A 13,308-nucleotide genomic window follows, 5' to 3' on the forward strand; every position below is an offset into this window, starting at 1 on the left:
CTCATAGACTAATTATTTCTCCCGGTGGGTGTTTCATGAAGAGGCAACAGCTTGTGTGGCTCTTCCTCAGTCTCTCTGGCTGCTCTGCACATATGATCCCAAGGATAGACTGGAGAAACATGCTTTTCTTTTTCTCTTTGTCTCCTGTCCTCCATCTCATCTCTTACTTCGATGGTCTGAGTTTCTACTGAAACCAGAGTTGTCCCTTAGGACATAAGTCTGGCATATTTTGCAGAGAGAAAAAGGGCAACACGTATGCTACTTCTACCCACTTCCCTTGTTCCTTACAGAACCGGTCTAATTGTAAAACAGTATTATACTCAAGAGACCCTCCTACCGGCCACCGTTCGCCGTCCTCCAATGGATACCTTGGCCATGCAGTATCACATAGGAAGACCAGGTGTGTCTTCTTTAAGCCCTGGGGATCAACTCTATCCCAGTTTCTCAGGATACAGTTAAAAGGAGTGAAGCTGGAATTGTTAGCTCCCATCTGTAAGAGAGAAAAAAAGCGACCAGTGCCATTTTTCTACCGGAGGCGTCCCTCCCTGCCCTAGATGGGGGTGTAGACAGACTTTACACCAAAAGCTTTTCCTTTCTGGTCGGACTTAGTCTGTCCCTTACCGATGCAGGCACTGTCTCGACCCTCTCAGAGTAACCTTGTGGAATGCCTCCCAAGCTAAGACCGCTGGGGGGAGCATTCGCCACCTGACTGCCTGTGCACGACCCTGAGTATATTCCTGACCACAATAAGACCGATATGAGCATAAAGCTGAGATGTTCTTTTCAAGCATAACCACACCAGTATAAGAGCCTCCTCTGGTCCACTAAGAGCCAGGGTTACCAAAGGGAAAAAAAAAAAAAAAAAACACCCACTGCAGTACCAATCTGAGTAACCTTTAACCTCAGAGATGTTCTTGGAGCTAGAGCTTCATCTAGTTTCTGAACTTCCAATTCCTAGCGAGGCCAGACGCTTTCTTGACTACCAATCCAAGTTTGGGAACAGTATAGATCACAAGTCCCTTGAAAGTCTAAGATCCGATAGATTAGGTTAGTACTTCTAATTCCCAAGGAGTTATGAAATGGTCAAAGACACCGAAAAGTTTGACCGAGAAAGGAGAGTTTGGTCCATACACTTTGCCCATTTCTGGTCGGTTCCCAAAGGAGTCATTAGGTGCCTCTTGGCACTGGCAGGTTGGTATAAACCCCTGACAGGTTTCTGCCATAAGCCGTATGAGATCACCGTGGAACCGCAGAGCAGGGCTCCTCACTTGCTTTGCGCAGGGCATATCATTCATTCACACAAGCACACCGTAGAGTCAGTAAAGCACAGCAGAAAACGTGTTCACTAAGAGAACAAAGAACTACAGCTCCAAGCATCCTTACCTTGTCTTGAAGGATCCCGGACGAGCCCCCAAGATGAAAGGTGGTTGTTGGATCACGACGCCGGGATTCTTGGCCCCCGGAGGAGAAGAATTCAATCCGGGGCCAGAGACGAGGCTTGATTGCTCAGAGCTTTTGTGTAATAAAGTTTTATTAAAGTATAAAGGAGATAGAGAAAGCTTCTGACATAGGCATCAGAAGGGGGCAGAAAGAATACCCCCTTGCTAGTGTTAGCAATGAAGTTATATACTCTCCAATGAATCCAAAGAATGTCTGGAGGTTGTAAAGACCTCACCAGACCTACTCCCATAATTTACATTTTAAGATAACAAGATTAGCCAGAATGTTTAATCCAGAGACTGTCCTCAGGCAGAATACATTATTGTTATATAATCCTAAGGAATGTAGAGAAGAAAAAAATGTTTATCCTTTCTTCTTCCTTGAGAATTCCAGATCCCTCTCTCCTTGGGGACCCCTAGACTTCTTATCAACCTGCCTAGGAATGACTCTCTCACTTTCAGGTACAAATGAACTTACTTGCAAAATAGAAATAGAGACACTGATGTATAAAACAAACATGGTTACTAGGGGATGATGGGTGGGGAAGGGATAAATTGGGAGATTGAGACTGACATACACACTACTATGTAAATGATAGATAACTCATAAGAACTTGCCGTATAGCACAAAGAATTCCATTCAATACTCTTAATGACCTATACGGGAACGTAATCTTGAAAATAAGAGTGGATATATGTACACATATAACTGATTTACTTTGCTGTACACCTGAAACACAATATTATAAATCAATTATACTCCAATAAAAATTTAAAAATAAAACCAGAAGGGACTTCCCTGGTGGTCCAGTGGTTAAGAATCCACCTGCCAATGCAGGGGACATGGGTTGAATCCCTGGTCCAGGAAGATTTCACAAGCTTCAGGGCAACTAACCCCATGTGCCACAATTATTGAGCATGAGTGCCTAGGCAGCAGAGAAAAGAAAGAAAGCACTAAGTCGTGTCCAACTCTTGAGACCCCATGAACAGCAGCCTGCCAGGCTCCTCTGTCCATGGGATTCTCCAAGCAAGAATAGTGGCATGGGTTGCCATTCCCTTCTCCAGGGGATCTTCCTGACCCAGAAATTGAACCCAGGTCTCCCGCATTGCAGGCAGATACTTTACTGACTGAACTACACAGAGGAGAAGTCACTGCAATAAGAAGCACCACAATGAAGCCCTGCTTGCCACTACTAGAGAAAGCCTGCACAACAGTGAAAACCCAGCACAGCCAAAAATAATTAATTAATTTAAAAAAGGAGAAATAACGATCCATACTCAAACACACTGTTATAATTTTATTATTAATGAGAATATTTACTGTGTGAAAAGGTTTTATGTATATTTAATATGCAAAATAAGTGTTAAAATGTAAAAAATAAAGCCTGAAGACCCTTTCAGGATATGCAATTTGTATTGTGCCTTTTGGTACATTGAACATGGATAACTGGAAGCTCTCTGAGTTTGTTTTATGATTCTCTCCTCCACACAGCGCTTTTACATAAATTGCCCTACTTCAGGGCTGTTTCCAGCACTCCAACCTTGACAGCCTATTCCTCCCAGGGTACCGGCACTGGTCAGCCAAGCAGGGGATGTCTTGCTGCCCCCTGACCTGCTGGGTGAGATGAGTAGCCCTGGACCTCAGATCTGGGGTCTCTACAGGGTGACAGTGTGCTGCTTCCTGGATCACTCACCCTGGCTCTCTCTGAAGTAGCCCATCATGATACGCAGGCAGCCTTGAAACCAGCGTGACTCCACTTTCCAATGCTCGGTGTCAGCCTGGGTGACCATTAGGTCCTCCAGGCTCATGAAGGCACTGTACCCAGGGATTCTGGGAGTGAGCCTGTGATACCACATGGCAAGAACAGCAGAGAGTGGGATCCTGGGAGGGGAAGAAGTTCCTGTCTCTAGGTCATGATGGACCTGAGTTGTCCTGACTTCACTGGTTCAAGCCTTTTCATGATCCCCACTTTAGAGATGAGGACACAGAGACACAGAGAGGTTAGTGTTCTGCTCATGATCACAGAGCTGGGAAGCAGATAAACTGGGTCGGAAGCCAGGCTGTGAGGTTCCAGAACACACACAGGGTCCCTGCAAATCTGAAGGGAAAATCCAGTGATCTTGCCACCACACTCCCACCCTTCATGGGCTCAGAAGCCCTGGGATCCAGCTCTGGGTTGGTCCTTGTTAACTGTGTAACTTGGACAATAGTCTCTGCAATGGAAATGCTAAATCTCTTTGTGAGGCAGGAGAGTGGACAGTGACATGGGTGAAGGGCTGGCTGGGATTGGAAAAGGTGGGTATACACAGGGCTGCACAAGAAGAGGTATGTCATGTTTACTAGCAGAAGAGCTGGACTTGAGGGCTTCTTTGGGAAGTAAGGATCCTGGGTAATCACACGGGGCTCCACATCCCTCTACATCTTGTTGCACATAAAATAGACTCAGAAGGAAATGAGACAGGGAGGGGAACAAAAGCCACACTAGGAGGGTTTGGACAAGGGGAAGCAGAAGACAGGGGCCAATCCAGGTTCGTTCGCCTAGAGATGGCCCCTTCTCAGGAGCCATTAACTGATCTTGAATTGCTTTCAGCCCCTCAATTCCCTATCCCCACCACCCTGCTAGAGTGGGTAGTGCTGTAAACCCTCAGGAGACAATAAAATAGAGGTGACCTGGGAAACCTAACTGAGGTAAGTTATACCTGGGAGGAGAAGGAGGGTCAGGGAATAGCCAGGCTTATTTGGGAATGGCATTCTAGGGACAGATTCATCATCACTGGGAAAGAGTCTTCCAGACAGGGGTGTCCTGGAGACTTAGGAACAGGTGTTGACAGAGTGGGACTTTAGAGAGAGCCATGGAAACTAGCTGTGGGTCGGAGGAGCTTGAGCCCAGGATGGAGTAGAGGAGGCACTCCTCTGGTTCACCCAAGACCCCTTTCTCCACTGGACCTTCCTGGACCCTCTGTCATGTTTTCCAGGTGGTGCAAATGAGGCAAAAGTTGGGAAAGCAGCCCCTTCCTTTCTTGCGTTGTTACGTGTCTGCTTCTAGCTGGTCTCTTTGTGCTGTAGGTGTAACAGGGGTGGCAGCTAGTGTAGGGGAAGTGGCAAGTGTGTAAGCAACTGCTTTCTAAGTGTTAAAGCCAGCAGATAGCTAGATATGAGCAGAGAAAAGGGGGGCCATGGGCCAGGTGGCAAGAAACCACACATTTTGTGGTGACAAGGGTCCTAGAGGCAGACTAAAGGGGCAGCAAGGTGGGAATCTCTAGCAACAGACTGTAACTTTCTGCTCATTATGCCCTCATTACAATAGAAGTAGCTTTGCAGATAAGAATTTGCCATCATGCACTGACACCGTGACACTTCCAATCAAGACCTAATATGAGCAAAAATCTCTCCTCACCTCTGGAAGGTGGAGCCGTAATAGCAGAGGGGCTGCTGCTGCTGCGGCTGCTGCTGCTGCGGCTGCTGCTGCTGCGGCTGCTGAGTCGCTTCAGTCGTGTCCGACTCTGTGCGACTCCAAAGATGGCAGCCCACCAGGCTCCCCCGACCCTGGGATTCTCCAGGCAAGAACACTGGAGTGGGTTGCTATTTCCTTCTCCAATGCATGAAACTGAAAAGTGAAAGTGAAGTCGCTCAGTCGTGTCCGACTCTCAGCGACTCCATGGACTGCAGCCCACCAGGCTCCTCCGTCCATGGGATTTTCCAGGCAAGAGTACTGGAGTGGGGTGCCATTGCCGTCTCCACAGAAGGACTGCTACTGCTGCTGCTGCTGCTGCTGCGTCGCTTCAGTCATGTCCGACTCTGTGCGACCCCAAAGACAGCAGCCCACCAGGCTTCCCCGTCCCTGGGATTCTCCAGGCAAGAACACTGGAGTGGGTTGCCATTTCCTTCTCCAATGCATGAAACTGAAAAGTGAAAGTGAAGTCGCTCAGTCGTGTCCGACTCTTAGCGACCCCATGGACTGCAGCCTACCAGACTCCTTTGTCCATGGATTTTCCAGGCAAGAGACAGGGAGGCCTGGCGTGCTGCGATTCATGGGGTCGCAAACAGTCGGACACGACTGAGCGACTGAACTGAACTGAACTGTACTGGAGTAGGGTACCATTGCCTTCGCCGCCGCAGAGGGACAGGAGAGCGCTATCGCAGCCCTGCTCAGCCATTGGTCGGTGCCGAGTGGGCCCCTCCCCCAAGCAAGCAACTGTCAGTCAGCGACTCTTCTGGGTTCCGCTACTGTCAAGAAGCAACCGGCAGTGATCCTGGTCAGCCGTTGGTCGGGGAGCAGTGGAACTCTCCTCTGTATAAAGGAACCCGAATTGGTAGTGAGGAGAGATGGTTTGCTTGTGTTTGTTTACTATTTATTTATGGCTGTGCCGGGTCTTCATTGCTGCGTACGAGCTTTCTCTAGTTGTGGCGAGCAGGGACTACTCTGTAGTTTCGGGGCTCAGGCTGCTCACAGTGGGGGCTTCTCTCGTTGAAAAGCCTGGGCTCTAGGCTGTGCTGGCTTCAGTGGTTGTGGCAGCCCAGCTTAGTTTCCCCTTGGTAGGTGGAATCTTCCCAAACCAGGGATCGTACCTGCATCCCCTGCACTGGCACGTGTATTCTTAATCACTGGACCCCCAGGGAAGTTCAAGAGGTGGTTTTTGGGTAATCTTTTATCTTCTTGGTCTGCTAGCTTTCCAACTAAAACTTTTATTCCTGTTCCAACTACTTGTCTCCCAATTGATTGGTCTGTCTATTGTGTGAGAGGTAGAGAGAGCTTGGGCTTGGTAACAGAATTAGGATGAAAATCAGGAAATACGATCCAAAACCCCTCTCTCTTCAGTGAATATTTCACCCACCCATTTTTATACCCCATATCACCCACCAGTTTGCCAAAGGAACTCAGGGCAGTTACTCACGTGAGCCTGCTCACTCTCCCTTCTGAGACTGTGCTGAAGTGAAGTGAGGTGAAATCGCTCAGTCGTGTCCGACTCTTTGCGACCCCATGGACAGTAGCCTGCACCAGGCTCCTCCGTCCATGGGATTTTCTAGGCAAGAGTACTGGAGTGGGGTGCCATTGCCTTCTCCAGGGAATCTTCCCTACGCAGGGATCGAACCCAGGTCTCCCGCGTTGAGAGACAGACGCTTTACCGTCTGAGCCAGCAGGGAAGTCTATCACTTAATAAATCCTCACTTTGCTTTCTTGACCACTATTTCTTGTCTCTAAATTCTTTCTGTGATAAGACACAAACAGCATTAGTGGCACAATGCTATTTACACAAGGTTGGCTTTATCATCCTCTGGTTCAGGAATCATTCTTTACTGATAGAGGGGATGATGTGGAATGTGGGTGACTGACTGCAGTAATAACCCTAAAGCAACTGCCTGAGATGACAGTTTTGCCTGCAAGGACTATTTTACTACTCTAATGCAAAGTGTATGGAAATTGCTTTAGCTAACGAGGAAAGAGACTGAAACTAAAACCTTTCCCAGACAGCTGGGGGGACCCATGCAGACTTGATCATGCTACAGCAGACTGTCACTGACCCACAGATTCTGCTCTAGTATTAATGGACAAGATGCTGGGTTATCTGAGAGGAAACTGGGCCACTCTCGCTTCTCAGCCCTGTGCTGAGGCCGGGCCTGGAGCCTACACTACTGGGTGCAGGACCCCTTGGGGCTGTGGGACAAATGCAAGCCTGGCAGGGGAAGGGGGGCAGTTCACAACTCCTGGAGAGGCTTAACTGTATCCTTTGAGCAGCTAGAAGCACCGGAGGCAGAAGAAAAACAATTTAAGTCACTTTTGTTGTTGCCCCAAGTCTGCCTTCCTAATGTTGACTTAAAAAATAGTCACAATCTAAAACTTGAATTATGTTTTTTGGTGGGAATTTTTAGGACTTCAAGCTGGGGAGACATCTCAAGCAACCTGAGAGAACTGCTTTGAGGAGGTTGGGTCAGAAGGAATCAGGTTACACAGAAGTTTGCAACAAAAGGCAGATAGTCTGAACATCAAAAGATTATTGTTAATTAAGGAAAATCAGATATCTCAAGGAATTTGGCACTTTTTTATGTATAGGAAGATGCAAGAATCTGGATTCACTAAAATAATTCATTTTATATGCATCTCAGCTATCTGTGGCCAGTATCCTGTGTTTTTCACATTCCCCCTAGACGCTCACTGTGGGGAATGGCTGATGGCTGCCGGATAGCAGGTATTATTCTTCTTGGGAGCCCTCTGAACTCAGAAATTCACACTTGGAGGGCTGAAATTGCTGAAGGCTGTGACACTCTTTTTTACTGAAATGGTGGGAAATACTCCATTGCTCACTAAAAACGATCTTTGCTTCTCAAGAGCATTTGTGTTTACAAACATGTCAAACATACATTAAAGTAGAAAGAAGAATATAAAGACCTCTCCTTATACCAACTGCTCAGATTGTATAACCCTCATTTTCTTCACCTTGATGCCAAAAACTCTGACTTTGTGCACTGGTGTCAAACTGAATCTTGCAGAGTTTTGGGTGAAGTAGAATAGCTTTATTACTTTCCCAGGTAAAGGCGGACACAGTGCTCCTCAAAACTGTATCTTTCAACCTGGGAGGATTTGGTGGAGTTTTTATAGCAATGGTTCAATGATAAGATTGCCAGTAAAATTAGAGTATGTGCAGTGCCTGAATTCTTTAAATCTGGTCTCAGATCATCTCTTCACGTGCTTCTGTGGTTCTTGAGGTTATCAAACTGTGATCTTCTCTCTGGAGTGAAGAATGCTCCATCAAGCAGTTAACATCTTCCATTAGGTGGGAGTTTTAGTTTGGCAGAAGAGCTTAAAGGTAAGTTCATAAATATCCCTTCCGGGGAATGAGGACCCTGCCCCGAGGCTGCACTATTGTTTCTTGACTGTCTCCTCCCTTGTCCTCTTCAGTCACACAGACTCTTTAAAACCCTGTGGACTGCAGGCTCCTCTGTCCATGGGATTCTCCAGGCAAGAGTACTGGAGTGGTTTGCCATTTCCTCCTCCAGGGGATCTTCCCCATCCAGGGATTGAACTCACATCTCTTAGGCCTCCTGTATGGGCAGGCAGGTTCTTTACTGCTAGCGCCACCTGGAAAGCCCCTTGTCTCCGCATTCCCTCCCTTCTCTGATTTTTATTGTTCAGTTACTAAGGCATTTGTCTTTTGTATCAGCTCAACATTTCAAATTTTCCTGACTGAAATGTGTCCATTTATGTGTTAATTTATATGATGGCTGAAATGCATCTTTCTCATGAAAGAGCTACATGTTCATTTACAAGTTCAAAAAGGTTATGGTTCAGTCACTCAGTCATGTCCGACTCTTTGTGACCCCATTGACTGCAGCATACCAGGCTTCTCTATCCTTTGCTATGGAGTTTGCTCAAGCTCATGTCCGCTGAGTTTTTAATGCCATCCACTGAACAGCAACTGTTTGAATCTGCCCTTTAAACTTAGAGAAGGTCTTGAAGGCTGAACGAAACCTATTTTCTACAAATAAGAAATGGGGGACACAGACAGATTTTGTGCCAAGGAGCCCCTAAGGGTCCTCCATGTGAAGAGGAAAAGTTAACTTTTACATAACCTGCTGCTCATTCAGCCTCTGTAACTCAGCTTGCTCCTTGCAAAGTCTGGATCTTGTGGGTCACGTAGTCTCAGAAAGTGGGGACTTAAAACACTAGGAGATGGAGCTTATCTCGCTCACCTCTGTCCTGCTCTTTGGAATTGTCCAGCCCCTGCCATCCTGCTTAATCATGCCTGTCCGTGTAAAGGTCAGGCACCCCCATCCCCATTTTAACCACTGTTCTCGTGTGCATGAAACTCCTTCGTTTAGACCAGCCTATTAGCAGCTAGTGTTGCCCACTATGAAGTGAAGTGAAAGTCGCTCAGTCATGTCCAACTCTGCGACCCTATGGATTGTACAGTCCATGCAATTCTTCATGCCAGAATACTGAGGTGGGTAGCCTTTTCCTTCTCCAGGGGATTTTCTCAATCCAGGGATCGAACTCAGGTCTCCCACATTGCAGGTGGATTCTTTACCAGCTGAGCCACAAGGGAAACCCGCTATAATCTGTCTATAAAAACTCGGTAACCCCTTTGTTCAGGGCTCAGAACTTGGAGTGGTAACTCCTCTGGGCCCACCGGTGTAATAAACTTGAGTTCTCCAACTTTTCGAGTGTGGTGCTTTGTTTCTCGATCACTTCTGAAACATTTCTGGAGGCCCCAGCGAGATGCCAACCACGTCAGCTCCTTGAGTCGCCAGCCTGGTGCCTTGGCTAGGCCAGAGTGGAGGAACCCCAAGACGAATGAGGAGGCACACCACCCAACAGTTTTCTGGGTTCTCTCTCAGACTGGCATTCCGACTCTTCAGACGGCTGATCCCTGATTGGACTCATTGGAGTGATGACCAACTCACCAGGAATGGCCACAGGATAAGATTCCCCCCCAGGGCCAGTCCCCAGTCAGGTCCTACCCCACCGGGTAGAAGAGGAGACTGATCGTCTCCTTGGAGCTCCCAGGAAGGGAGTATCAGATAGAGAGACCTGGGGACTAAGGAGAAGGGAGGCATCGGGCGTGAGAGCGAGCTCCACCATCCTCGGACTATGGAGCCTGAGAGGATCCAAAACCTGTGTTCTGTGATGACCTGATAAGGCTAAATGTCAGTGCCAGTCTCTGGGGGACTCTATCCCTCCCTATGAGGCTGATCGGGGGGTTTATACCGATCTGCCAATGCTAAGAGGCATCTTAAATCTCCCTCAGGAGAATGGCCAGGCAGATGAAAAATGAATGTGAACAAGTGTGTGGCCTGATTTGCTTGCGCTTCAGGCTTGATTGTGTGGCTTCATGGCTACGGAGTCTGAGTTGACCCTAACTTGCGGTTCTGTGGTGACCTCATATGGCTCAAGGCGGTGTCTGCCTCTGGGGGACCCTGTCCCTCTCTGTGAGACAGATCCAAATCAGGGGTTTATACTGATCCGCCAATGCAAAGAGGAACCTAAGTTCCCCCCGGGGATGCAGCCAAGCTGGCACCTGAATTGTCTTCTCTCTTGAGGGGGCACCCACCCTTGTTTGTCTTTGCAGCACCGATTCAGGGCGGGATACACAGGAAGGGAGGAATTATTGGTTACTGTTTTTTCTTCCATCGACTGACTCCTTGCGCTGACATCGAAGAGATTAGGTTTTCCTCGAAACCCTGTCAGGTGGATTACATTGTCAGCATGGGGCGGGTGGAGTTCCTCTAAGCCAACAGTTTTAGATTTCATGATAGAGAACTTTAAAAAGGGCTTTGCTGGAGATTACGGAGTCAAGATGACCCCCAGGTAGCTTCGTAATTTATGCGAGCTCGATTGGCCGTCCTTTGATATTGGATGGCCACCAGAGGGCACTCTTGACCCGCCCACCATCTGCGCAGTGCAAGTCACTGGAACTCCAGGACATCCAGATCATTGTCCATACCTAGACTCCTGGTTTCTAATTAGCACAAACCCTGGCCCCATGAGCAATATTTTGCACAAACAGACAGGGACAGAGTAGGGTATTTGTGGCCCAACCACTCATAAGGAAGAAGGAAGAAGGGGAAAAAAATCTATATTGTAGGGAGAACTGGCAGAAGATCCACTGCTGTCCCCACCATACATTCTCAAGACTCCACAAGCCCTGGCACACCCAGCACTAGACCCATTGCCAAACAATGTCCCCTGCACCACCTCATGAACAAGACTCTAGGCCCGAGCCGGTAGGGAAGCGGCTCCACGCGGCCAAGCAATCTAACCAGCGGGCTGTGGCCTGTCAGATGCCACTGTGGGAAACTCAAGGTCCTCAACAAGTATATGAGGACGGCTCAGTCCAGCCTGGTTGCTCCATCGTCTATTACCAGCCCTTCAGCACTACTGATCTCCTAAGTTGGAAGCACCATAACCCAGCATACTCTGATAAACCACAGGCTATGATTGACCTCCTAGAGTCCATTTTCCACACCCATCAGCCTACATGGGACAACCGTCGCCAGTTCCTGATGTATCTTTTCACCACCGAGGAAAGGTGATACATCTCAACAAAAGCCCAAAAATGGATCCAAGGACAAGTCCCTGCAGAGGTCTTAGATGTGGAAGGATGGGCATGAGAAATGATGCCATAGATGAGACCTAATTGGGATTTCAATACCAGAGAAGGACAAGAAACCCTGAGCAGCTACCATGATGCCCTTCTACATGGATTTGGATTGGGAGCCAAAAAATCCATCAATATGTCCAAAACTACACCAATAATCCAAAAAGCAGATGAGACACCCACCGATTTCTTTGAAAGACTGTGGGAAGTGTTTCTGACCTACACCCTGTTGGACCCTGAGACACCTGAGAATCAACAGATGATTAATCATGCCTCTGTGGCTCAATCCTGTGCAGACATCCAACGAAAGCTCCAAATGCTGGAAGGCTTCACTGGGATGAATGCAACACGGCTCCTGGAGGTAGCAAATAAAGCCTTTGTGAACCGAGACCATGAAGCTCGACGAGAAGCGGATAGAAAAATGAAACGGAAAGCAGCCCTGCTAGTAGTGGCATCAAAGAGCTCAGATCCAGTGAAACAGACTGTTGCCTCATGGGAAAAGGAAACTAAGAAGAGACCACCACTATGCTGTGACCAGTGAGCCTATTGCAAAGAGGCCAGACACTGGAAGAATGAGTGCCCCCATTGCAGAGGGACATCTGAAGGGTCAAAGCAGTTCAGTCAACCCAACAAAGGAAGGTATCAGCCTGAGCCAGCTGTCCAAGACCTTTCTGGCCTGGCTGGAGCAAAATCAGACTAGGGAGGACTGGGCTCCCTGATCCTGGGCCCCTGGGAGCCCACGGTCACAATGAAAGTAGGGGGCCAAGAATCAATCACTTTTATGGTGTTTACCAGAGCTGAACACTCCATGGTAACCACAGAGTGGTTACCTGTGGCTCCCTTCACAGGCTGAACAGCAACTATTGTTGGGGCCACAGGGGATATGGCAGCCCACTCATTTTGCAAGGCCTGTTCATGTCAGCTGGGGGGGCTGTCTAGTGACTCATAAATTTCTATACTTACCAGAATGCTCCATTCCCTTGCTGGATAGAGACTTACTGATAAAGCTGGGGGCGCAGATCACCTTTGCCCCCAGAAAGCCTGAGAGCCTCACCCTGGGGAGCCAGTTGGCTCTGATGATGGCTGTGCCCTTGCCCAGAGAAGATGAATGGTGCCTCTATTCCTCACGGAGGGAACAAATAAATCCCCCCAGCCTGCTAAAAGAATTCCTTGCTGTCTGTGCAGAGAAGGGGCCCTCAGGTTTGGCCAAAAACCACGCCCCCATCATAATGGACCTGAGGCCAGGAGCCGCTCCTGTAAGACAGAGACAATGCCCAGTACCACGGGAGGCATGCCTGGGAATTTGGGACCACATCCAGTGCCTCCGAGATGCTGAGATCCTAACTGAGTGTCAGTCTCCCCGGAACTCTACTCTTACCGGTCAAGAAGTCTGGAGGGAGTGACTACCGCCCCATCCAGGACCTCTGTGCCATCAACAGTGCAGTGAGCACCATCCATCCAGTGGTCCCAAATCCCGACACTCTCCTGAGTCTCTTACCTGCTCAGGCAAGCTGGTTCACCTGCCTCAATCTCAAGGATGCATTCTTCTGCCTCCAGCTGTCACCGGCCAGCCAGCCCTTGTTTGTCTTTGAATGGGAAGACCCACATACGGGGAGAAAGACACAGCTGACTTGGACCTGACTGCCACAGGGCTTCAAAATCTCACCTACCCTGTTTGGTGAAGCCCTAGTTGTGGATGTGGCTGCCTTTCCTGGAAAAACTTAGAGCTGCACCCTACTCCAGTACATGGATGATCTGTTGCTGGCCAGTCCCA

The sequence above is a fragment of the Capricornis sumatraensis genome, chromosome 9 (assembly GCF_032405125.1).
Source record: "Capricornis sumatraensis isolate serow.1 chromosome 9, serow.2, whole genome shotgun sequence".
Lineage (NCBI taxonomy): Eukaryota > Metazoa > Chordata > Mammalia > Artiodactyla > Bovidae > Capricornis > Capricornis sumatraensis.